The sequence below is a fragment of the Danio rerio genome, chromosome 4, assembly GCF_049306965.1.
Source record: "Danio rerio strain Tuebingen ecotype United States chromosome 4, GRCz12tu, whole genome shotgun sequence".
NCBI lineage: Eukaryota > Metazoa > Chordata > Actinopteri > Cypriniformes > Danionidae > Danio > Danio rerio.
Genome location: NC_133179.1, coordinates 65,382,317 through 65,405,814, shown reverse-complemented (window position 1 = coordinate 65,405,814; position 23,498 = coordinate 65,382,317). Strand labels below are relative to the sequence as shown.

Sequence of the window (23,498 nt, the reverse complement as noted above, 5' to 3'; positions counted from 1 at the left end):
TAAATAATCTATAAACTAGCTGTCATAATATATAAAAGATATTTTTATTTCTACTATTATATAAAAGTCCGTGTTTGTGATCCTGAAAGTAATACATTCGAGTAGTTTTTATGGTTCTTATCTCTCTCCGACACCTGGGCACGACCCCCACATCTTTATACTTAAATACAGCAGACAACCAAGGGAAAGTTATTCATCTGGTCATCGCCTGTTGATGTGATTCGTCTCCTTCACCATCTCTTCTAGTCTACACTAAACTTTTTGAGGAAGCATGGCTCGTCGTAAGTAAAATATTATTATTATGCTGTAATACATTGCATTAAGTAATACTTCGTCAGTCATACTGTGACCTGAAATATTTTCAATCTATCAGCTTTTATGTTACAGAATTAAATTCATCAGAGATTGATGCTTTTGAAGCCATCAACCAATTCTGTGAGTAAATACTGTTTATACGGATATTTTATATGTTATATAAACGGCTGTTTTAAATCATACATTTCTGCTTTATCTCGTAGTGTGGCCTCGATCCAATGCTGACGTCCAAAGGGAAGAAGGTAAATGTTTTATTTAAATGAAATATTCTAGGCCCATTGTATCCTAGCGTGTATTCGAAACCCGGTTAGAAAACACATGTGGCCCGAAGACGAGCGCTTTACATACAGGCCACAGAAATAGTCATGTGATTTTGCTCATTCAATATCTCTAGAATGGTGCAGCTATAGATAATCTAAACGTTATTAATAAAATATTTTCACTTTTATGTTTCAGATATAATCGAGGTCATTGATTTAACAGCGGAGGACGAGCAAGAAGCCACCGATCTGGTCCAAGCAACGTTGGTCAGCTCGACACGGCCGGAAAAAAGACGCCTTGATTATAACTTTAGCCCTGTTTCAAACAAGAGGCTGAAAATTTATACCGCCGTACAGGATCAACATATTGAATATGATGGTGATGATGAAGATGAAGCTCGTTTAGGTAATGTATTATCTTGTTTTATACGGTTTAAATCTATGTAATTTATAACTGTTGAATTGTGCACCCGTCCATGCTGAATGTTTCATGCTAGAGCTAGTTTGAATTTTTTTTCTGAATATCTGCTTCTACTCTAGTTCCGCGATCACCGGATACCAGCCCGCTCGGACCTCGGGAAAGTGTTTTTGAAATACAACAACGTAAGTGTTTTATTAACTGTGAAAATACATTAATCGGATATGATGTGTACACATTTCTGTTAATTTAAATTACATTATATATGCATTTCTCCTCTAGTTCCCACGTCTCTGGCTAGCAGCCCCAACGGACCTTCTGAATGCAGTATTGAGGCACAACATTGTGAGTGTTTTATTTTATTAAATGTAAAATTACGACTTTCTAAACAATATATTAAAGACTTTTTCTTTTTAATGATGTTTTAGCACCAAGCCCTCAACGCTGGACGGATGACGGTGAATCCAGCGATGGTTATGCCTCAACGCTAGGTGGCGGTCGCAGTCCTGTATATACACCATACCCGTCTTTAGTAGTAGAAGAAGACGAGCCGGAAAAGGAGGAAGAAAACAATCATGGCGGCGACCACGTTTTCCAACCACAACAAGCCGATGATCTCACACTAACAGGACCCAACTCTATCGTCGAACCCGTTTTAATCAACTAGTTCTGCAATATCTGGAACGAAACCAGGTAAAAATTGATCAGATATCTGAATATGTTTTACACCAGCAGCGTGATATAGATGAACAATTAAGGGGTGCAAATCAGAAACTGACTGAGGTATTAAATTTACTGAACAAAGCTGAACGTGATCGCCGTGTTTTAGGTTCAATACTCTGTTCAATTAAAAATGCTTTGATACGTAGATGATTCATCAATAACACTGTTTTTATTTACTCAATGTACTTTTATTACTAGATTTTGATTCATGTTAGCTAGCCTTATGTTTTAGTTATTCGTTTTGATTAAATGTGTTAAGTTTGTGTTTAATATCTGATCTCTTTTGTTTGATTAGTTAGATTTTATTTTCCCCCTGTATTAATTTTCTTAATTCTGTTTTTGATTGTACATTTTAAAAGATTTATAAAATTTTCAATTTGAGTTTACAATTAAACATTGTATTTGGTTTGTTTCATACTGTTTCAGTGTATACATTTAATCATCTTTGATTAAGATATAAATTCTATTCAATATTATTAATACTGTTTTAGTTATTCAATAAAATATTTCTATTTCTTTAATTTTTTCTGTTTTACATTTTTTAAAATTCGATTCTATATTGTTTAATACTGTTTTTAGTTTCACATTTAAAATATCTGATTTGTTTATTTCTGCTTTAGTTATACATTTTAAAATTTAATTAATTTTGTTTCTGTTTTACATTTTTAAAATTTGATTCTATATTGGTTAATATTGTTGCTGTTATACATTAAAAATATCTGATTTGTTTATTTCTGTTTTAGTTTTAAATTGGTTATTTCTATCGAGTCATACTATGTATTTCTTTACAATTATCTTTTTATACCATTACTGATATTGTTGTTAATGCCTTTCTAATAAAATAGATTTAGATTGTGTCCGTTTTATATGAATAAAATATAAAATAATAAAAAACAATAATATAAACAAAGTATACCTGAAAATAAAATTAATAAAACAAGCCAGGTATACACCAATAAATAAAATAAAATAAAAAATAGTAATACATTTAAAAGTATTACCCAAAATAATTAAAAAGTCATACCTAAAATAATTAAAAGTAAAGAATAAAAACTAAAATATTAATAATACTAAAACAAACTTAACTATAAACAATCAATAAAAGCAATAATATCAACATAAAAATTAAAAAGTAAAGAATTAAAATATTAATAAAACTAAAACAAATCTGATTATAAATATTAAATTAAAAATTAAAATAAAATCATTTTAAAATAAAGGATAAAAATAATTTTAAGTAGTCAATAAAAATAAAAGTTTGTAAAAAAATATTAATTAAACATAACTATAAATAAAACTAAAAGATTAAATAAATTCTATGGTACGATATTCAATAAAAGTAATCATTAATTTAAACAATAAATAAACATTTTAAATTCAAAATAATCAAGTAAATGAAATAACTGTAATGGGTAACGTAAATACTTCAGATGATGCACAAAAAAAAAAAAAAAAAAAAAAATCAACCAGATCAATCATTATCTGTTACGCCACAAAGGTCTATCGAACCTGACACAGATAGATTCTTAGATGATTTACAGTTAAATTCTATGGACGATGCTTTTAACTTCGATTCTATTTTAAGTCCAAATTTAGATGAGATGGATCAGGAAAATGAATTTAATTTATCAGACTACGTACAAACGTTATTATCTACCGAACAGGGCGGTGGGGCACTAACTCAGGACGCCACTCCTTATAACGACACTAACGGTATGCCGTCAGCTATCCCGATTGATCATGAACAGCCGACGACTAGTCGCGCGATAAATGATACGAGTAATAACAAAACACCGCACCCGGCCGTCGACAATGATCAGCAACCATCAACATCCGCTAATGTTGAACCTTTAGGGCAACAACATATCGACATTGAAACATTGTTGAGAGAAGGTGGTAGTGTAAATGAATATCACGTTTTACCAAGACCTCGTTTCAACAGCGTATCGCTGCGTAGGTCTTTAAATATGAGAGAAATAAGATCACAGGATTTAGCGACGTACCACATACGTTTACACAATACAATGGATGACATAGTGTCATTTGCTAGACAGATTGGCGGTGACGGTAGCGTTATCAATTTATGCCTTAGAACCCCATCTCTGAAATCTGATGTAAACGCTGTTTTAACACAGTAATAATTATGACGTTAATCTTTTTATGGACCAAATTGCGAAAATTTTACAGAGCGATGACCAGTTAGCAGCTAACGAGACTGTCGAGATTGAAGCTAATGTTGTAATGAACAGACTAGGAGGCGGTGGGGCTCGTCATAAACTTACTGATTTGGCATTTGATCAGGTAATCAAAAGAAAAAAGACGAGCTTATTTATACCTACAAACATATCAAACAAACTGTGCTTCTCTATATGTCTAGCACATTTTCTAGAGCCTGAATTACCGGAGTGTGAATTAGAAAACCGAGCAGCTATCATACACAATAAAGCTGGTCTTGCTATCCAACAGGAAGTAGGTCTTCATGACATTGATAGATTTGAACGACTGTTTGATGTAAAAATTGTTGTTTTTTACAAGACGAACATTACTACATGATTCTCAATTTGAAGGCTTTTATAGGCGCTAGCTATGTGTGTGAATTTTGCTATAAAGGGTTCTCGTACGTTAATCACCACCAATGCGATTACGTCTGTAATGTCTGTTTTGACAGTGATTGCTACAAGCATCCTAAAAAAACCATCCATTGCCGCGATTGTCTGCGTTATTGCAAATCGGCTTACTGCTACGATGCTCACAAGAAAACGGTGCTTGAAAGAGGTAAAGTGCCTTGTGACATTGTAAAATACTGTAGACGTTACGAAAAGTACAGGTCTCCCCATGTGTGCGCCCCTATCCGTTGCTGGGCATGCCGTGAAGAACTTACCAGCGCAGGGGTGCATGAATGTTTTATCAAGCCTGAAATACTCAAAAAAACACAGAAAAAATATGTTTTTTACGATTTTGAGACCCGCTATGAAAATGGTAGGCACGTTGCTAATTTTGTCCGCGCGATAACATTTCGCGGTACAAGATTTGTAGCTGAAGGAACTGATTGTGTTGAAAAAATGATTACGCATTTCAGAAAACCCAGATACAAAGGCTACTGTTTTATAGCTCATAACGCGTCCAGATTTGACTCCTAATTCTCGAATATTACTGCAAAGCCGGTCTAAAAAATGGACATCATCATGCAAGGTTGTAAATTAATATTAATGATCGATGATGTGTTCGAACACCGCTACATCGATAGCATATCATTCATCCCGATGGCTCTATCGAAGATGCCCGCGGCATTAAATCTCACCACGACGGAGAAAGGCTACTTTCCGCATCATTTCAATAGAAAAGAAAATGAGAACTATATTGGCCTTATCCCAGACAAAAAGTTCTATGGGTATGACAACCTATCTGAAAAAGATCGAGTAAAGTTCGATGCATGGTACAGTACTGCTTCACGTTCGGTCTTTAACTTTAAGAAGGAGTTGTACCACTATGGCGAAAACGACGTTATCTTGCTACGCGAAGCGTGTATGAAATACCGCGAGTCCTTCATAGAGTGTACTCAAATCGATCTGTTCAGTTTCACGACTCTTGCAAGTTGCTGTATGGGGGTGTTCAAAACTCATTATCTCGTAGAGGACACTGTGGCTCTAACTCACAATAATGCGTACATTCAACAAAATTAGACGTTCAAGCGTGTCGATCGAATGGTTGGAGTATGTAAAAAAAGTCTAGAAACGTCGACGTTCATCATGCTCTGAATCATGGTGAAATGCAAATCGGTAAATTTTTCTTAGACGGTTATTATGAACAGGGCGGAGTTAAGTATGCTCTCGAATTCAACGGTTGTTTCCACCATGGGCATGAATGTCGCTACGAGCCCCACAACCTACACCGACTGTCGGTGGTCTCGTACGGTGTTCTCAGAACTCGGTCTGACGAAAAGGTCGAAATTCTACAAAGTGCGCATGGTATGAAGGTAGAGGTTATCTGGGAATGCGAATGGGCTAAGATGAAGCAGACAGACGCTTCAGTGATGGAATTTATGAGCACTTATTCGGCTCCCGAGAGACTGAAACCAAGAGATGCTCTTTTTAATAGGCGCACAAATGCTTATAAGTTGTATCACAAAGTGTCCGATGGTGAGAAAATCAGTTACCTTGATTTTACGTCTTTATACCCGTTCTGCCAATCCAGAAAGAGTTACCCAATAGGTCACCCGGAAATAATTTTCAACGATTTTCAACCAATTGAAAATTATTACGGTCTTATCAAAGCCACCGTGTATCCTCCGCGTAAATTACTACACCCGGTCCTACCTTACAGATGCGGCGGTAAACTCATGTTCCCCCTATGTCGAACATGCGCGCATGGAGAAAACCAGACATCATGTTGCGATCACACAGATGATGAGAGGGCTCTTTCCGGGTGCTGGATCAGTATTGAGTTTTTAAAAGCGAACGAGAAAGGGTATGTAGTCGTCAAACTCGACGAAGTTTGGCATTTTCCTGTAAGGACGGATAAATTGTTTAGCGAAGAAGTTAAAACGTTTTTGCGTTTGAAACAACAAGCATCCGAGTACCCTTCAAACGTAGTCACCGATGCTGAAAGAGACTTATATTCGTGAGTACTACGAGAAAGAGGGGATTCAACTTGACCCCTCAATGATGTGTCATAACTCCGCCCAGTGGGCCATAAACAAGCTATTGTTAAACAGCTTGTCCTCCTGCTTCTCAGGGGGTTCTTTGAGTGTCCTTTTAATGTCTTGATGAGCTTTGCTTTGTTGGTGTCCTTTGGATCATGTGAAACACAGTAGAGGTGAAAAGGTGAGAATTATCATCAAGTTGTTTCATTTTCTAATGTCAAAGTTGTTTTATTTTATTATTTTTTTCTTTCTCTAAATTGCAGTGTTAATTTTTCTGTTTCCTACTTTTTGCTTGCAGAATCCTGCCACCTGATTCCAATCTGCGCAGCTAATTTCCTGAGACGTATAGACGTGAGGGGCTTGTGGCTTTATTGGATTTGTTATTTTGGACCCCCATATCCGGACATACTTTTTTTTTTTTTTGCATTATTATGCAAAGTTAAGTTGAAAACAAAATAAACCAATGCTCGCCTCATGGCGATCAGAAAGATGACTAAGAAATGTGTTTGTCTCATAATTATGGGCATGATTGATGCTAGGATCAAAGTGTGTGTGTGTACGTCACTTAAAATGTCACAAAACACTAGCATATTCCTATAAACTGGTACAGTGCCTATTGGTCAGTCATTTCACCTAATTACGGTAAAAGAGCTATTTAACCTACTCCGTTACACATTGATAATTTCTGTGCTTCGTTTTCATAAACTTACTCTTAATATTGTATTATTTTAAGCATTACTTGTATCGCTTTTATATATATATATATATATATATATATATATATATATATATATATATATATATATATATATATATATATATAAATATAAATATATAACCCCCCCCCCCCCCTTTTTATAACTTAGTTTTTATTGATTTTTTTAGGAACATAAATGGAACATATGTATACATACTTGTATAGGCAAATACATCCATTCCACACATGTATATCCATACACACACACACACACGCATAAAAATATGAAATTAACCTCATCAAAATAAATAAAGTATAAAATAACTTATAATAAAAGGTTGCCAAACATATTTTCACAATGATACATTACCTCTAGATTTATGTAAAATGTTCAGTTATAAATAATTATATTGTCGTTGAGGAGAAAGCCAGCCATTTACTCCATTTCTTTTTAAAGGTTTCTAATTGAAATCGAAGTGCATTGTCATTTTTTCCATTTCCTTAACTTCTGCTTTAATTTTGAACCATTCGTCTTTAGTTGGTAGCTCTTCTTTATACCCTTTCCAGGTTATAGTTTTTTTTTTACTTGTTGCCAAAAATATCTTAAACAGATATTTATTTTCCTTTTTAAGATTAATAGGAGTATCTCCTAGATAAAGTACTTCAAATGATCTAGGAATATAAAGATCAAAAATATCATTGATGGTGGAGTGCACTATTTCCTAAAAACTATCAATTCTTGAGCACTGCCAGAATATATGCGCATGATGTGCCTCTTTTACTCCGCAGTTCCTCCAACAAGGATGAGTAGTCCCCGATTGTAATGATTTAATTTTTGGTGTAAAAAAAAAAAAAAAAAAAAAAAAAACAACAATTAAGTGTTTCCAACAAAACTCGCGCCACATTCTTGAGCTTATTTTCACATATTTTAACCCATTGGTCTTGATTCAGAATAATGCCTACTTAATTTTCCCATTTTAATATTATATAGTCTGTTGAGAGTCCTCTAGAATTACTTATTGCTTTATATAATTTAGAAATTGTTTTAGTCATACTTTTTCTTTTATGTCTGTACAAAAATCTGAACAAGCTGGTTGTTCCAGTCCTCATCCTGTATTTCTTTTATATAATAGTCCCGCAACTGTAAATATCTAAATAGATCTTGATTTAGAAGACCAAACTTATCTTTTAAAGTTTGGAAGCATTCCATTCTGCCATCTTTTGTAATTGTACAAAATGAAGAGATTTCTAAATATACCCATTGTTTAAATCTATTATCCATAGTTACAGGATTGAAATCTGGAGTCATGCCCCACCCAATTAAAGATTAATTTGTTTCTCCAAATAAATTTCCTTTACCACTGTATAGCAAGTTTTCAGAGTAAACTCTGTTAGGGGGTTAAGATACTGGATCTTCATCTGGAAATTAGTTTTTACCTATTAATGCTTGAATTGGTATTTCCTGAATTTTGCTCTCGATTTCCTTCCATCTTGTCTCTACTTCAAGATCACACCAGCATACCAAGGGTCTTAATTGTGCAGCATAATAATAATCTTTGTAATTAGGGAGGGACATTCCTCTTTTTCTTTTATCTAACTGCAAAGTCTTACACCTAATTATTGTTTTTTCTCCTCTCCAAATAAATCTAGAAAACTGTTTATCCCAGTCCTGAAACTGTCTGACTGGGACTTCCATGGGAAGTGACTGGAAAAGATATGAGTCTTAGGAGCATATTCATTTTTATGCTTTCAATTCTAGAACTAAAGTCTAGATATGTTAAAGAGGACCAGCGTTTAAGATCATCTTTAATTTTATCATTGATTATATCAGTTTTTACTATTATAACGAAGAGTCTGACACGGGAGGATCCATTTGCAGTATATTTAGTAAACAGTTTAATCACAATCACACAATACGCACTTGCGTGCGAACTCACATTCAACGTTGTTAGTATGGGTCTATGGGCTGGTGGCTGACTGTCAAGGATTGTGATAGCAGGCATGGGTCAGAGGCAGGTGGCGTGGTTCAGAGGCGAGGGTATAAGCAAGGTTCGAGGCAGGTGGCAGGCAAGACAAGGTCAAGATACAGTCCAGGTAATACACGGGAGATAAGGCAGGGAGATAACGCTAAGTAATGTCAGACAGGGCAGAACAAGACTTCGCACAGGACTTCTTTTGTTTTTATTTGGCGGATCGCACCAGTTCTTGTGCATTACCGCCACCTGCCTGTGACCTGATTCAGAGACTCTCTGTTCCCATTATAATCCCTTCCCCCAACCTAGTGAGAGACTTCGCATCCGCCAGCGCCACGTCTCCAGCTCCTCTGACTTCTGCTCACTCCTCCCACTATGTACCTTAAACTAAATAAATTTGCATTAAAGTAATTCTAATAATCAAATCTTATTAATCAGTCCTGTATCTTTTAAAAATCTAAACAATGCAGTGTACCTAATATGCCTTCCAACCTCAGGATTTAATAAAAATTTCAATGTAAACTCAATCTCTTTCTGTCTTGACTTCTTGCAATAACTCTCTTCTTTCTTCATTATACAGCTCAATGCATAATCACATGTTCAACAGATTCATTTTTCCCCACACTCACATAGACCTGTTCTGTGCTTTGCAATTACCTTCAAATGTACTGTTAAGTCCAGTATGCCCAATTCTTAGTCTGGATAAAATAGTATCCCCTTTCCTTTTTCATTTTGAGTGCCTCCCTTTACCCACTTTTAGCTGAATATTGTACATTTGCCTTCCATTCTTTCCTGCTTCCCAATGGAACTGCCATTTCCCCATTATTTGTTTCTTTATTATTGCTTTAACTTCAATTCTACTGTAATTCACTTCCATTCCTATATTCTCTTCCATAGTAGCTTGCTTTGCCATTTTATCTGCTTCTTCGTTTCCTTGTAATCCCACATGAGCCGGCACCCAGATAAACACTACCTTTACTCTCTCCATCTAATTTATACAACTCGTATAATATTTCAATTACTAAATCTTGCCTACAGTCTGAGTGTTTTGCTTCAATGCTTAAGAGCAGAACTGCAATCCGAGCAGACTAAAACTCTTAATTCCCCCACTCTTAATTTCACCCATTCTAAAGCTAAACTTAATGCCAACATTTCCCCTGTATACACTGCCAATTTGTTTGAAATCCTTATTTTTTTTAAATTATATTAAACTTTGGAATTACATATGCTATTCCTAGCTGGTCATTATCTGGATTTTTTGATGCATCTGAATAAACATGTACCATATCTCCGTATTCTTCCATTAAATATTCCCTTACATACATTTCCTCCAATTGTCCCATTCCCTCTTTTTGTCTGTTTTCTAACATTTTTAAATCCACTACTGGTTGAGGCAGAACCCACAGAGGTACAGCAGGTATAATCAGTCTGGGAGATACTTAACTCTTTAATGTTCACTTCCTCTACTAAATGTTCCACTATCCACCCAAAACAGTTACATTCACTTTTTCCATACTCCCAGCATTTCTGTAAAACCTTAATTGTAGGGTGAGACTCCTCCTGCCCCATTAGATTAACCCAATAAACTGCCGTTAACCATTTCCTCAAACTAAGAGGCATTTCTCCTACTTCAACTAGAAGTGCTGACACAGTAGATGATCGGATCGCTCCACAACAAATCCTTAATGCCTGAGCCTGTATTCTTTCTAACTTCTCTAGATGAGTCTTTGCTGCTGAACTGTACACTACACAGCCGTAATCCAACACTGATCTAATCAGTGTAATATATATAGTTTTTAAAGCCAATCTGTCTGCCCCCCAGACCTGCCCAGCTACACATCTCATTTTGTTCAAAACCTTTTGCATTTATCTTCCATCCTTTTAATATGTTCATTCCATGTAAGTCTATGATCTAACCACATACCTAAAAATCTTTTTTTTGATACCCGTTCTAGCAGTTGATTATATAACCTTAACTTCAAATTTGTTCCTTTACTTTTTTTGTAAACAAGACCACTTGCATTTTTCCACTGAAAACTTGAAACCCCATTTAAAATGGACCACTCTTCAACCTTATTTAATGCCTCTTGCATTTTCCTCATAATATAATCTATATCTCATCCCCTAAACCACAAAGCTCCATCATCCGCAATTAAAGACCTACTTATCCCCCCTATCTACTTTCTCAAATACTTCATTAATCATTATAATGAAAAGCAACGGGCTTATGACACTCCCTTGAGGAGTACCATTCTCTGTCAATTGTTTTGGTGTTATAAATTCTCCTACTTTTACCTTAATTGATCTCTCTTGCAAAAAAAAAAATATTTAACCCAATTAAACATTCTCCCTTCTACTCCCATTTTTTCCAGTTTTATTAACAGTCCATCATGCCATGCCATATCATAGGCCTTTTCAATATAAAAAAAAAATACTGCTCCCACTGATTCTTTATTCATTAATGCTTTTCTTATATCTGTCTCTAAACATACTACTGGATCCATAGTCCCTCTACCCCCCAAAGCCACTCTGATTTGGTGATAATTTCTTACCCTTTTCCAAATGATACATTAATCTGTCAGTTTTTTCCATTATTTTACCTAAATGAGATGTAAGTGCTTTTGGTCTGTAGCTGTTTGGATTACTATAATCTTTTCCTGGTTTCTTAATTGGTATTATTAAAGCTTCTTTCCAACTCGTTGGCAAAATTTCTTCTCTCCATACCTTATTGCAAAAATCTAACATAATATTCAAAGCCTTGTCACTTAAATGTTTAATCATAGTGTAACTTTATCTAAACCAGGGAAAGATTATTTTACTCTGTTTATACTCTTTTCAGTTCTGCCATTTCCAATGGAACATCCAAAACACTGCCTGTTTCTTCTTTCCGTTGCTTTATCATAGGATTACTTGATAACACCTCCTCCCTGATCCTTACTCTATCCTCACAAAAATTTCTAGAGTTTACTTTGGTGAATGCTTCTCATAGCATCATAGCCTTTTCTCTGTCATTCACTGCCATCACGTTTCCTTCTTTGAGCACAGGAATTTCCACATCTTTTCTAATTACTCTCATTTTTCAATCATATTCCATATTTCCTTTTCTGGTGTACTTCATATTTTGTTACAAAATTCCCTCCATTATTCTTTTTTTGTTTGCCTTAATACTCACCTAACTTTTGCTTGAACAGTTTTATATTCTATTAAACTTTGAAAGTTATGTGAATTTGTCATTTTTTTAAAAATGCCTCCCTTTTTCGTTTTATGACTTCTCAGCATTTCTCATTCCACCAAGGCACTATCTTCCTCTCTCTTCCCCCTTTACTCTTTGGAATATATTTTTCAGCTGCCTCCATAGTTACTGCTACTATTCTGTTGTTTTTTCATCATCGTCAGATATCTCCATTTTATCCAGTGTTTTTAACCCTTCTTCACTAACTGACATAAATTCTTCCCAGTTTGCTTTTACATAAATCCATCTCTCACCAATCTTTGCACAAGACGGAGTGTGTGAGCTGCTTTTATGAGTGAGTGTGGTTCATCAGTGTGATGTGCTGCAGGTGTGTGTGGCAATTAGTGTTTGTGCATGACGTCATGGTTAGAAGTCCGGTGATGGTGACCTCTGCTGGCCAGCGAAGAGAATGACTGGGACCGAGTCAGTGAAATTACAGGTCAGCTGCATCTTGTGTTAACCATACTCCTAAGTATTTAAGGGAGTTTAGTTTACAATTAATATTTTATTTATGTTGAAGTTTATTGTTTGGGTTGTTGCCAAATTATAAAATGAGTTTTTTGTATATTTAATTTGTACCCAGAGAGTTCTCCAAACCTTTCAAGAACAAGAAGCAGACTAGAAAGTGATTCATCTGGATTTGAGAGATATAGTAGCACATCATCCGCATATAGAGCAATTTTATGGTCTACCTTATTATTTGTTGATCCCCCCCAATTGATTTTTCTTCTCTAATTGCCTGGGCTAGAAGTTCAATGTACGTGGCAAACATCAGGGGAGAGAGGGGACAACCCTGCCTAGTTCCTTTTTCTAGTTTTATCTTTTTTGAAAGACAATCGTTTATTTTTATCCTAGCCTTTTGGTTTTAATATAAACATTGAAAGCTTCTAACTGTATTTTCTGTAAATCCAAATCTATATTAAACATTAAATAAATATTCCCAATTTACACAGTCAAACACTTTCTCTGCATCTAGGCTAACTAAAATTGCTTTAATGTGATCTTTTTTTAATTTGTCGTATTGCATGAAGTGTCCTTCCTATATTATATTGAGTCTGCCGTCCTCTAATAAACCCTGTTTGATATATGTCTATCAAATCAGGTAAAAATGTTTCAAGTCTCTTGGCTAAAATAAAGGCAAATAATTTATAGTCTACATTTAAAACAGACACAGGTCTAAATGAACTACAAAGAGTTTTATCCTTCCCCTCTTTAGGTATGACTGAGATAATTGCTTCCATCCAAGAAAGGGGCATTTCTGCCTCTTTAAGTGTCCAATTAAATGATGATATAAGAAGAGGTGAGATCTCTTTTTCATCATTGCCGGGTGTTTTATTATTTTTAAGATTATTTATAGCTTTATCTAATTCCTCCTCTGTAATTTCTTTTGTTAGGAGACTATTTTGTTCTCGTCCAATGCAGGGAAGATCAAGAGAAACCAAAAAAGCTTTAATTGATGTATTATTTACCTGTGTCTGTTGTGAGTATAAAGATTTATAATATGTTTCAAATGCCTCTATAATTTTATTTAGACTATACAATATTTTTCCTGAGTTGGGGTCTTTTTATCTTATGAATTGAAACCTTTTGTTGTTGTTTTTTTAAGTTTCCATGCTAGCCTTTTTGTTGCTTTTGGTCCCGATTCATAAAAGGCTTGCCTTAAGAATTTTAATTTTTACTCTATGTCCTCTCTATACATCTCATCTATTTTATTTTTTTTTTATTTTTGATCTGTTTCAAAATCTGGGTATCTTTACTAGTTGCATGTTGTTCTGTGAATTGCTTTAATTCATCTTCAAGATTTCTAAATCGAAGTTATTTTATCTTCTTAAGGGTTGCTGTAATAGAAATGATCTTGCCTCGTAATACAGCTTTAGCTGCATCCCATAAGATTATAGGACTTACTTCCCCATTATCACTATTCTCTACGTATAATTCAATTTCTGATTTAATTTGGGCCACTACTTCTGTTTTCCCTAGTATACTTGTATTTAGCCTCCATATTTTATCAGCTTTTCTGTCATTCAAATTTAAAGTGAGGTACAATGTTGCATGATCTGATACATCGGCCGCTTTCAGTTCACATTCTTTTACCGTGTCTGTCCCTGCTAAACATAAAAAAAATCAATCCTACTGTATACTGCATGGGATGAAGAATAATAGGAGTATTCTCGATTTGAGGGGTAAAGATCTCTCCAAACATCTAATACTCCAAGATCTTTTAATGAATTCTTAAAACTTCTTAATTGAGCCATTTTAATTCTTTTATTTTTGAAAGTGTCCTTTTGTTGGTTAAGAACTATATTGAAATCACCTCCACATATTGTTATTGCCTTAGTTTCCATAGCCAAAAGGTTGATAATTGTATTGGACAGCGTTTTACTGCCAGAGGGTGCATATACATTTACTAAAGTGATTAATTGTTCATTTAGTTTTCCCTGAAGCAAAATATATCTGCCTTCTTTATCTGATATCTCTTTAACCAACTCAGAATTATGTACTGATATTGAAACTCCCCTTATATTATTTTTCCAAAAAGAACTATAAAAAGTTTGTGTATATCCAATTTTTTAAAGTTTATCATGTTCAGATGGGGAAATGTGTTTTTCTTGCAAGAATATGATTTTATTTTTTTCACGTTTCATTTTGGCCATAACCTTACTCCTCTTAATTGGATTATTTAACCCATTTACATTTAAAGATGCAATTTTATTTTATTTTATTTTACATATCTCTGCATGGTAATTTCGGAAAGTTAAGTTGGCAACCTTTAAAACTAACAAAAATGATAATAAAACTAAACAAAGAAAAAAGAACATTGGCTTCCAAAGTTGTGGGCCACGTTTGACCCAGCAAAAACCAGCTCCAGTCCTGGGGAGAGGGATTTATTCCTGCCTCTTGCAGGGGTACCTCATTTAGATGAGAAAAATTATCTTCTAACATACCAATCTAAACACTTGTCCCCGGTCTTTTTTCTTTTTAACTCAGATTATTAACTTAATATTATTTTAAACAAAATGATTTCTATAGCCACTCGAGGATTCCAACCAACTAGGAATCATGAGGATTGTTCAAATACAAAATGAAACGTATTCAGTCTTGAACGACGTAGTTTTTACCTTTTAAATTACTCTATCGAGAAGAACACATATTCAAACAAATTGTAGAATGGTTAGAGTTCAAGTATTTCAGCCGAAGTCAGTTCGCACTCATAAAGTAGTTTGAAATAGCGTTATTTGTAAGTTGTGTATCGTAACAGTGCCTCCGCAGACCTCTTTAACGTTAACAGTCAGCGGTGTTTCTCAACAGTTAATCTTCATTCGGTGTTTGTCTCTGAAAGCTCTTCAATCTTTCCCGAACACAATCAGGAGCGATCCGTCCAGCTCTTAGCCACTGGATACGGCGTGTCAGTCTTTCTTACCATCGACACCGGGGGTCTTCGGATACCTGCTGCGTCATCGTCAGATCCACCGTGTATCCTCTCTTATTCAAGTCTTTCGTAGCTTCAGCCACGCTTTCGTAAAGTTGTGGTCCTGTCTCCCAGTGTATTCGCATCTTGGCTGGGTAGGGTGTCTGAAATCAGATTTTGTTCTCCTTGAGGACTTTTTTCACTTCTTTATATTCCTTCAGTTTTGCATTAATCTCCATGGGGAAATCGTGCGCAAAGAAAATCGGCTTGCCATCGTTTGCAGTTCTTTTGCCCAGGCAGCTTGCAAGATCTTATCTTTAGTGTACTGCAGGAAATTTAATATAATTGATCTTGAAGTATTATTATTTTGAGGTGTAGGAGAGGGAGATCTGTGTGCTCTCTGTACCTGCAGGTCTAATTCGGAGTCCAGTGAGAGCTCAGTTTTTAGCAAAGACGTGATGAAATTAATCATGGACGTCCCTTCTGCTCCTTCTTTAATACTGTATATTCGGATATTATTTCATCGTGATCGGCCCTCCAGATCTGTGACCTTATTCTGCATCATTTTTTGCTGTTTTAAGGTGTGCAGTAAGGCGTCTTTTAGTTCAAGGTTTGCCGACTCGAGTTCAGTTTATTCGCTCCTCTGCTTCATTCAGTCTTGTGCCATGTGACTGAATATCTTCGGTGATGCCTTCTAGCTTCTAGTTTATGTCGCTTTTCAGCTTGTCCACTTCTGTTTTCATATCCTTTATGAACTCTTCTTTGAATTGGCTGAATTCTTTTCTTAAATCTGTCTTCAGTTCGGAGATATCTCTGCTGAGTGCTCTCACTGCTCGCAAAGTTTTGGCACCATGTTCTTTCTCAGGTAGGCCTAACTTGTCGTTATCATTCCTCTTCTCCTTTTCCTCCTCGCTTAATTTTGGCTTTGAATTCCCCTTTTTAGGTTTTGCCCTATTCATTTTGAAGTCGTCTAGCGCAAAGCTCACTTGAATTGGTAAAAGTATAAGGGCTTTTTGAACACATTGACCGGAAGAGTACGTTCTATGCTGCCATCTTACCGCTCACCCAACTATGGCATTTATGTATGTATTTGCAGCTATTTTCAGAAAAGGTGACATTAAATTTTGCAAAAACATCCTTCAAAACGCTAAGAGAGTGTGAGTAAAAAAAATTCCAAGGAAGCACCAGGCTCTCTCAAATGCCAGAACACACGAGCGACAAGGATGGGATTCGCACCCACGCGTGCAGAGCACAATGGATTAGCAGTCCATAGCCTTAACCACTCGGCCACCTCGTCACATATTTTCCTTTCTTGTCTGGTGGAGGCTGGACTGTGGCACATATTTGTATATGTATGTTTCTGCAACTATTTTTCGGTAAGATGACTTTCAGTTTTGCCGTATGAATGACAGAGCATATGAACGACAAGAATGGGATTCGATGGACTCGGCCACCTCGTCATGTATTTACTCACTTTCCTGATGGGGGCTGGACTACGGCATTTCTGTATGTATTTGCAGCTATTTTCAGTAAAGATGACATAAAATTTTGCAACAACATCCTTCAAAACGATAAGAGGGTGCGAGTAAAACACCTTCCACGGAAGCACGCGTCACCAAATTTGAAATGAAATGTTACATTTTATATTGTTGAAAAAGATATCAATATTCAAAAATGTCTATATTTAATGTGAAAAATATTTATTTTTTTACACATAGTCAGTGAAACACTATTCAGTGTTTATTAAACTCATCTGGTCATTGTCTGTTACTTTTAAAGTCTTTCAATTTAATATTAAGCCTTGAAGGGCAAAAACTTAATTTAATTCACAGGCCATATAATTCAATAAATACAATTCAGTAATTCATATAAAGCATAAAATGTCATAAATATTAACATATTAATTAGATAAAACTAACATCTGCACTGGAAAAAAATATTTAGCCCAGCTTTGTAAGCTCAATTTAAACAAGAAAAATATTCATCCTAAAACATGAAATAAATGTTATAGAAACCAAAATTTAACTTTCTCAAGTATCAAAATATTGTTACAACACCAACTTATACATTTTTTGATTGTATTTCTTGAAAAGTAAAGCTTCAATGAATGATCTGGCAGATAGAACCTCATAATTCCAAGCGGAAAATGACTTCTAATGTTTTTTACTTCAATTCACAAGTGCAAAGTAACTGACATGACAGAGACCTTAAGGGTTCTCTAAATGCAAATGATCAATGTATGAAAGAGAAATGCTACACACATGTTTGATATATGGAATGCAAAAACTTTTAAGCTCAATATCACAAAATCATTCAGAACGCAGATAGAACCTTATAATTCTAAAATGACAATTTGCCAAACCTATTTTACACAATCTAATTTCACTTAATAAACAGTTTAGTCTTAAAATGTAATCAAAATTCTCTAAAACTGGACTTTTCCACCAAGCTCTCAAATTTTGCCATATTTCCTTCTTTTAGATATTGGGATATAATCTTTTCCAGTACTCTTCTGCTTTGGGTGTAACAAACACGTGTTTAGATAAGCAAGAATAAAACATTTTTAGTATACCATCTTTGAAAGCATATTGATTTTCTTGATTGATTTAAAGTTTATCACCCTTCCTTCATCGCTGTGCCTTTCCAATTTATTCTCTATCTTTGACAAGAGTTATTGAAAATCAATTTACTAACTTGAAAAAAAAATAGACCAAAAGAATGGAAAGAAATTATAGAAAACAACAGAAAGACCTTCTGCAGTTGCTATTGATCTATTTAATGTCTCCAACATGACATGGAGTCCAAACTATTGTGTTGCACTGATGTCTACACCTACAACAACCATAAACCCAACCTCAAAGTAACCTGTCGTGTTTTAGCAACATCCACACCAACCATAAGCTTAAAACCCCATCTCACGGTAAACTTTAGTGTACCCTAAAGGTCCGCACCGACCACAACCCTAAACCTTGCCTACTTAAAAAGCTTAGCCATGGAGCCTGGATGGCTGAGTCGGTAGAGCATCAGACTTTTAATCTGAGGGTCCAGGGTTCAAGTCCCAGTTTGGGCATATAAGACCCTTTTTGTGGAGCCACAGCTTTTGCGGTTGAGTTATTGATTGCCGAAAGTTTCATCTGGATGCACCATACCACACGTGTGCTAGCCATGAGGACATGGCAGTACAGGTAGTTGTGGCCGAGTGGTTAAGGCGATGGACTCGAAATCCATTGGGGTCTCCCCGCGCAGGTTCGAGTCCTGCCGACTACGTGCTGGCAGTGCGCAGTATTTTACTTTGCGACCTTCCTTGATTGTTAACAACTCCATTGTTTCTTGTGAAAAGGGATGTGATGGTAGGCAAAAGCCACAAAAATAAATCGGCAGCCATGGTACCTAACTGCCCTGGAGGCCCTCCATTTTCAAAGACATTTGACAGAGAGTGAAGGTCCAGTGGTTGTCCCATAGCTTGCCGTGATCATATAATGGTTAGTACTCTGCGTTGTGGCCACAACAACTCCAGTTTGAATCTGGGTCACAGCAGATTTTTCAAGGTGATATTGGCGTTGGACTATGTGTTGCCATCCGAAATCTCCAGCCTCCTTTTAGTGCAGGCTGTGCTAATGGCACGTCCTGAATGTTTATGTTTCCTAAAGTGTGGAAGACTAGCGAGGAACCTTTGATGCCAGCATGCTGTGTAGATAAGCATTGATCAAGTCACGCTTCTAAGGCATGGAAGGAATCTTTTCAATTGTTAAGTCTCCATTCATTGCCACAACAACAGTAACCCCTTCTGCAGTTGCTATTGATCCATTTAATGTCTCCTACATGACATGGAGTAAAACTATTTTGTTTTACTGATGTCTACACCTACAACAACCATTAACCCAACCTCACAGTATCCTGTTGTGTTGTAGCAACATCTACAACAACCACAAGCCTAAACCCCACGTCACGATAAATTTTTGTGTACCGTAAAGGTCTGCGCCGACCACAACTCTAAACCTTGTCTACTTAAAACATTGCCGTGGAGCCCGGATGGCTCAGTCAGTAGAGCATCAAACTTTCAATCTAAGGGAACAGGGTTCAAGTCCCCATTTGGACCCTTATAAGACCCTTTTTGTGGAGCCACAGCTTTTGCGGTTGAGCAATCGCTTGCCGAAAGTTTCATCAGGATGCACAACACGTGTACTAGCCATGAGGACATGGCAGTACATGTAGTCGTAGCTGAGTTGTTTAGGCGATGGAAACCTGTTGGGGACTCCCCGCTTAAAGCAAGAAGGTTCTTCTTAACCATTCTCAACCCAGTATGCAGAAATTTTATAGGCTTGTTGTCTCAAGTTAAATGTCAGTACTTCCATGTCATACACCTCTTTAACAATATCATATCATTCGCCTACAGATGGAGGATCTTCCTTTAGCAATTTTTTTTGTAATGGCATTTTTGCTAGTTGTTAGTAGTGTGTTAAGAAGATACACATCATTTTATGGTATTTCTGCAGAGTAAATTCCCAGGTACATAGTTTTAAAATTAAATACCAGATTCAATCTCATTATTACATTTTTCTCTTTATTTAAATCTTGTGTATAATATTACAGTCCCTAAATATGTGGAAATGGTCTGCCAATACAATTTCACATTTTCTCCAGCATTCACCATTTTTTGATCTCCCCTTTGAAAGTATTTTATTTTACGTGAAATAAAAAACCTGATAACATTTCTCCAAATAAATCCCCTCCATTAATCGGAATTAATTGTGATCATTTGTGTTTCCCAAAGAGTCAATCATTCCTCATTTGTTAGTATTAATTTGGCTACCCTTTCCCGTTTATGTTTTGTATACATTATTGAGTGTTTCTTTGTTAATGTCAGACAGGAATAAAGTCTTGATACTAGTTTTTTTATTAACCTTCTTTTTGTAAGCATCTATAAATACCTGCACTACTGTTGTTTTTATGTCTTCAGAATCTCTTATGCTTTTATTGAAGTAGTGTCTAACGTGAAGGTAATGGAAAAAGTCTTGTTTATCTAAGTTATATATATTGGAAAGTTGTTGAAAACTTTCTAATTCATTATCAGTAGTGTTGAGACAGAAGGATGTTATGGCCTACAAACTCCATTGTTTAAATCTTAGATCTAGTTTTGCTGGTTTAAATTGAATATCATGTTCAACCCCTCTTAATATCTTAGCTTGTTTTTCACATTTAGGATTCTTTAATTCTTTGTACCAAATTTCTAAAGAGCTCTTTGTCAGGGAAGTTAGTTTATGCAATTCTGTATGTTAGAAGTTTCTATCTCCTAATAATTATTGGAGAGGTAAGTGGATTAGTAATTGTTCAAATTCTTTCCACTTTGCACAGTATTTGTCATTGCACCAACAAACTATGTGTCTAAGCTGTGCTGCCTTACAACAAACATCTAATGATGTTTTCCGTTCCAAATGAAGCGAGACACTAGTTTTTTCCATTCATCAAATTGGCTTTTTGGTTTCTCCACTGGTAAAGCTTTAAAGAGAAAAAGTGGGCATGGTAATATATTCATCTTTATTATCTCTATTCGATTATATAGATCTAAAGATAGAAGGGGCCATCTGTTCAAATCCTTTATTATAGTTTCTGTAATGGGAAAGTCATTTATTTTTATAGATATCTGATAGGTCTGCAGAGATTTGAACTCCCAAGATATCTGATAGAAGGTATGATCCATTTAAATGCATAATCCTTGTGTATTTTATCATCTGGGTTATAGTTGCATTAAAGAGTTTGTGTTTTAAGTAAATTGAATCTATATCCTGAATGTAATCCAAATTTGTCAAGAGAATGCATCACCTTAGGTGAACTAAATTCTGGGTATGTAAGAAACAGAAACACATCATCAGCATATAAACAAATTTTATGTTCTACATCTTTAATTTTCACTCCCCTTATTTCTGCATAATCTCTGATTAGTTGTGCCAATGGTATAACAAATAATGCAAATAAGGAAGGACTTAATGGGCACCCTTGTCGACATCCTCTAATATAATATGTTCTGAAAATATCCACAGTTATTTTAATTCTAGCTGTAGGAGTTTAATATAAAGATTTAAAAAATGTTTAGTGTCATTCTCAAATCCAAATCGTTGCAGAACTAAATATAAAAAATCCCAACTCATCGAAAGCTTCTTCTGCGTCTAGGCTACTCAGAAGAGTGCTAATCTTGTTTTGAGCTATATAATCTAATACGTGAAGGGCTCGCCATATATTATCATATGTTTGTCTTTGTTTTATAAAACCTGTTTGATAAGTATCTATTAGGTCTGAAAGAATATCCTATAATCGTTTAGCTAATATAGATGCATAGGGCCCTATCATACTCCCGGCGTAATGTGGCACAAGACGCCAAGCAATTGCTATTTGCTACTTTCACCTCGGCGCAAGGGTCATTTTGAGGCATTGCGCCACACTGTTTAAATAGCAAATGCATTTGCGCTCGTATGTGCGCCTATAGGCATTCTGGTCTAAAAAAGCAGGCGTGTTTTGGCGCGTTGCTATTTGGAGAAACTGTAAATAGTCTGTTCTTTAGATCAGAACAAAGTTGGTCTATTGTTTGGCGCAAAGTGTGCCTGGCTTACACACTACACACAAGATGCAGACCAATACGCAAATATCATTACATATGAAAAAGATATTAAGGATATATATATATATATATATATATATATATATATATATATATATATATATATATATAGGATATAAATATAAATGATTAAATTATTACAAAACATATTAATTTCTAGCCTACATATATTTTAAAAACCACTGCCTTCATACTTTCTTCATCTCGAGAGGCTTTTTCAGTTCATTTAATTTGCTTTTGTATAATGTTATTATTATTAGCAGTATTATTTATTATATCCATATTTATATTTGTTTGATTAAAAACAAGCTTAGATTTGTCCACCTGTCAGGTTTTAGGTCGTATGGGGCACAGCAGGTGTATTTGGAAATAACTCAGTTTTTTGAACACACTTGATTATCAATGTTAATTTATTCGTTTGCTGGAAATTAGAACTGAATTTAGAAATAGTTTTAAAACAAATTTTTGCGCTTAACAAACAAAATGAATTATTTATAGGCTAATTGATGTCTGAGCGTAAAGGTTTCCCTATCCACGAGAGCAAAAGCGAAAGTGAACTTACTTTACGTTATGTAAATAGCAAATGCGCTCATGACGCGACGCAACTGGCTCTTAAAGGTAATGGGAGATGAGTCGCTGATTGGTTTATTCTCAAAACACACCTATAACTCATTAAGAAAATAAAATCAACCCTTTTAGACCATGCGCCATGGCGCAAAAACGGATTTTCCCATCCTTAAATTAGCAAGTATGGATTCCGACACGCCCTCAAATATTTTATTGAGTTCCACTTTAACTTCTTTGATATTATTAAAAATATCTGGATATTTACCATATTTAGTCTCTAAATCTTCAAGTTGTATATTTAGATTATTTATGCAATTCCATTTTTTTCTTGATCCCCACATTATAAGTTTACCATGCATAACAGCTTTAGCTGCGTCCCATCGATACTAGGTGACACCTCTGCATTATTATTATTATGTTTTAAATATTCTAATAGTTCTTTTTAAACATATTCTACACACGTTAAATCATTCAAATGATTGTTTAAATTGCCAAAATGTCTTACTTGGTTTATTGTCCAGGTACACTCTTAAACATACTCCTGCATGGTCTGAGATGTCCCTTGTTCCAATTTTAGTCTTTTATTTTATGTTGATCTGACCCAAACATAAAAAAACAAAAAAAAAACAATTCTAGAATGAGACAT

At 35.2% G+C, this 23,498-nt stretch overlaps 1 protein-coding gene and 2 non-coding genes across 3 annotated transcripts in view; 2 read left to right on the top strand and 1 right to left on the bottom strand.

Moving 5' to 3' along the window:
• Positions 1-23,498, top strand: part of LOC110439389 (NACHT, LRR and PYD domains-containing protein 3) — a 440,964-nt gene that overhangs the window by 130,102 nt on the left and 287,364 nt on the right. The gene's annotated exons all lie outside the window — the stretch shown is intronic.
• trnas-gcu (transfer RNA serine (anticodon GCU)) lies at positions 16,885-16,966 on the bottom strand. The gene has a single exon. It is a non-coding gene; the product is annotated as a tRNA-Ser (tRNA).
• trnas-cga (transfer RNA serine (anticodon CGA)) lies at positions 18,855-18,936 on the top strand. The gene has a single exon. It is a non-coding gene; the product is annotated as a tRNA-Ser (tRNA).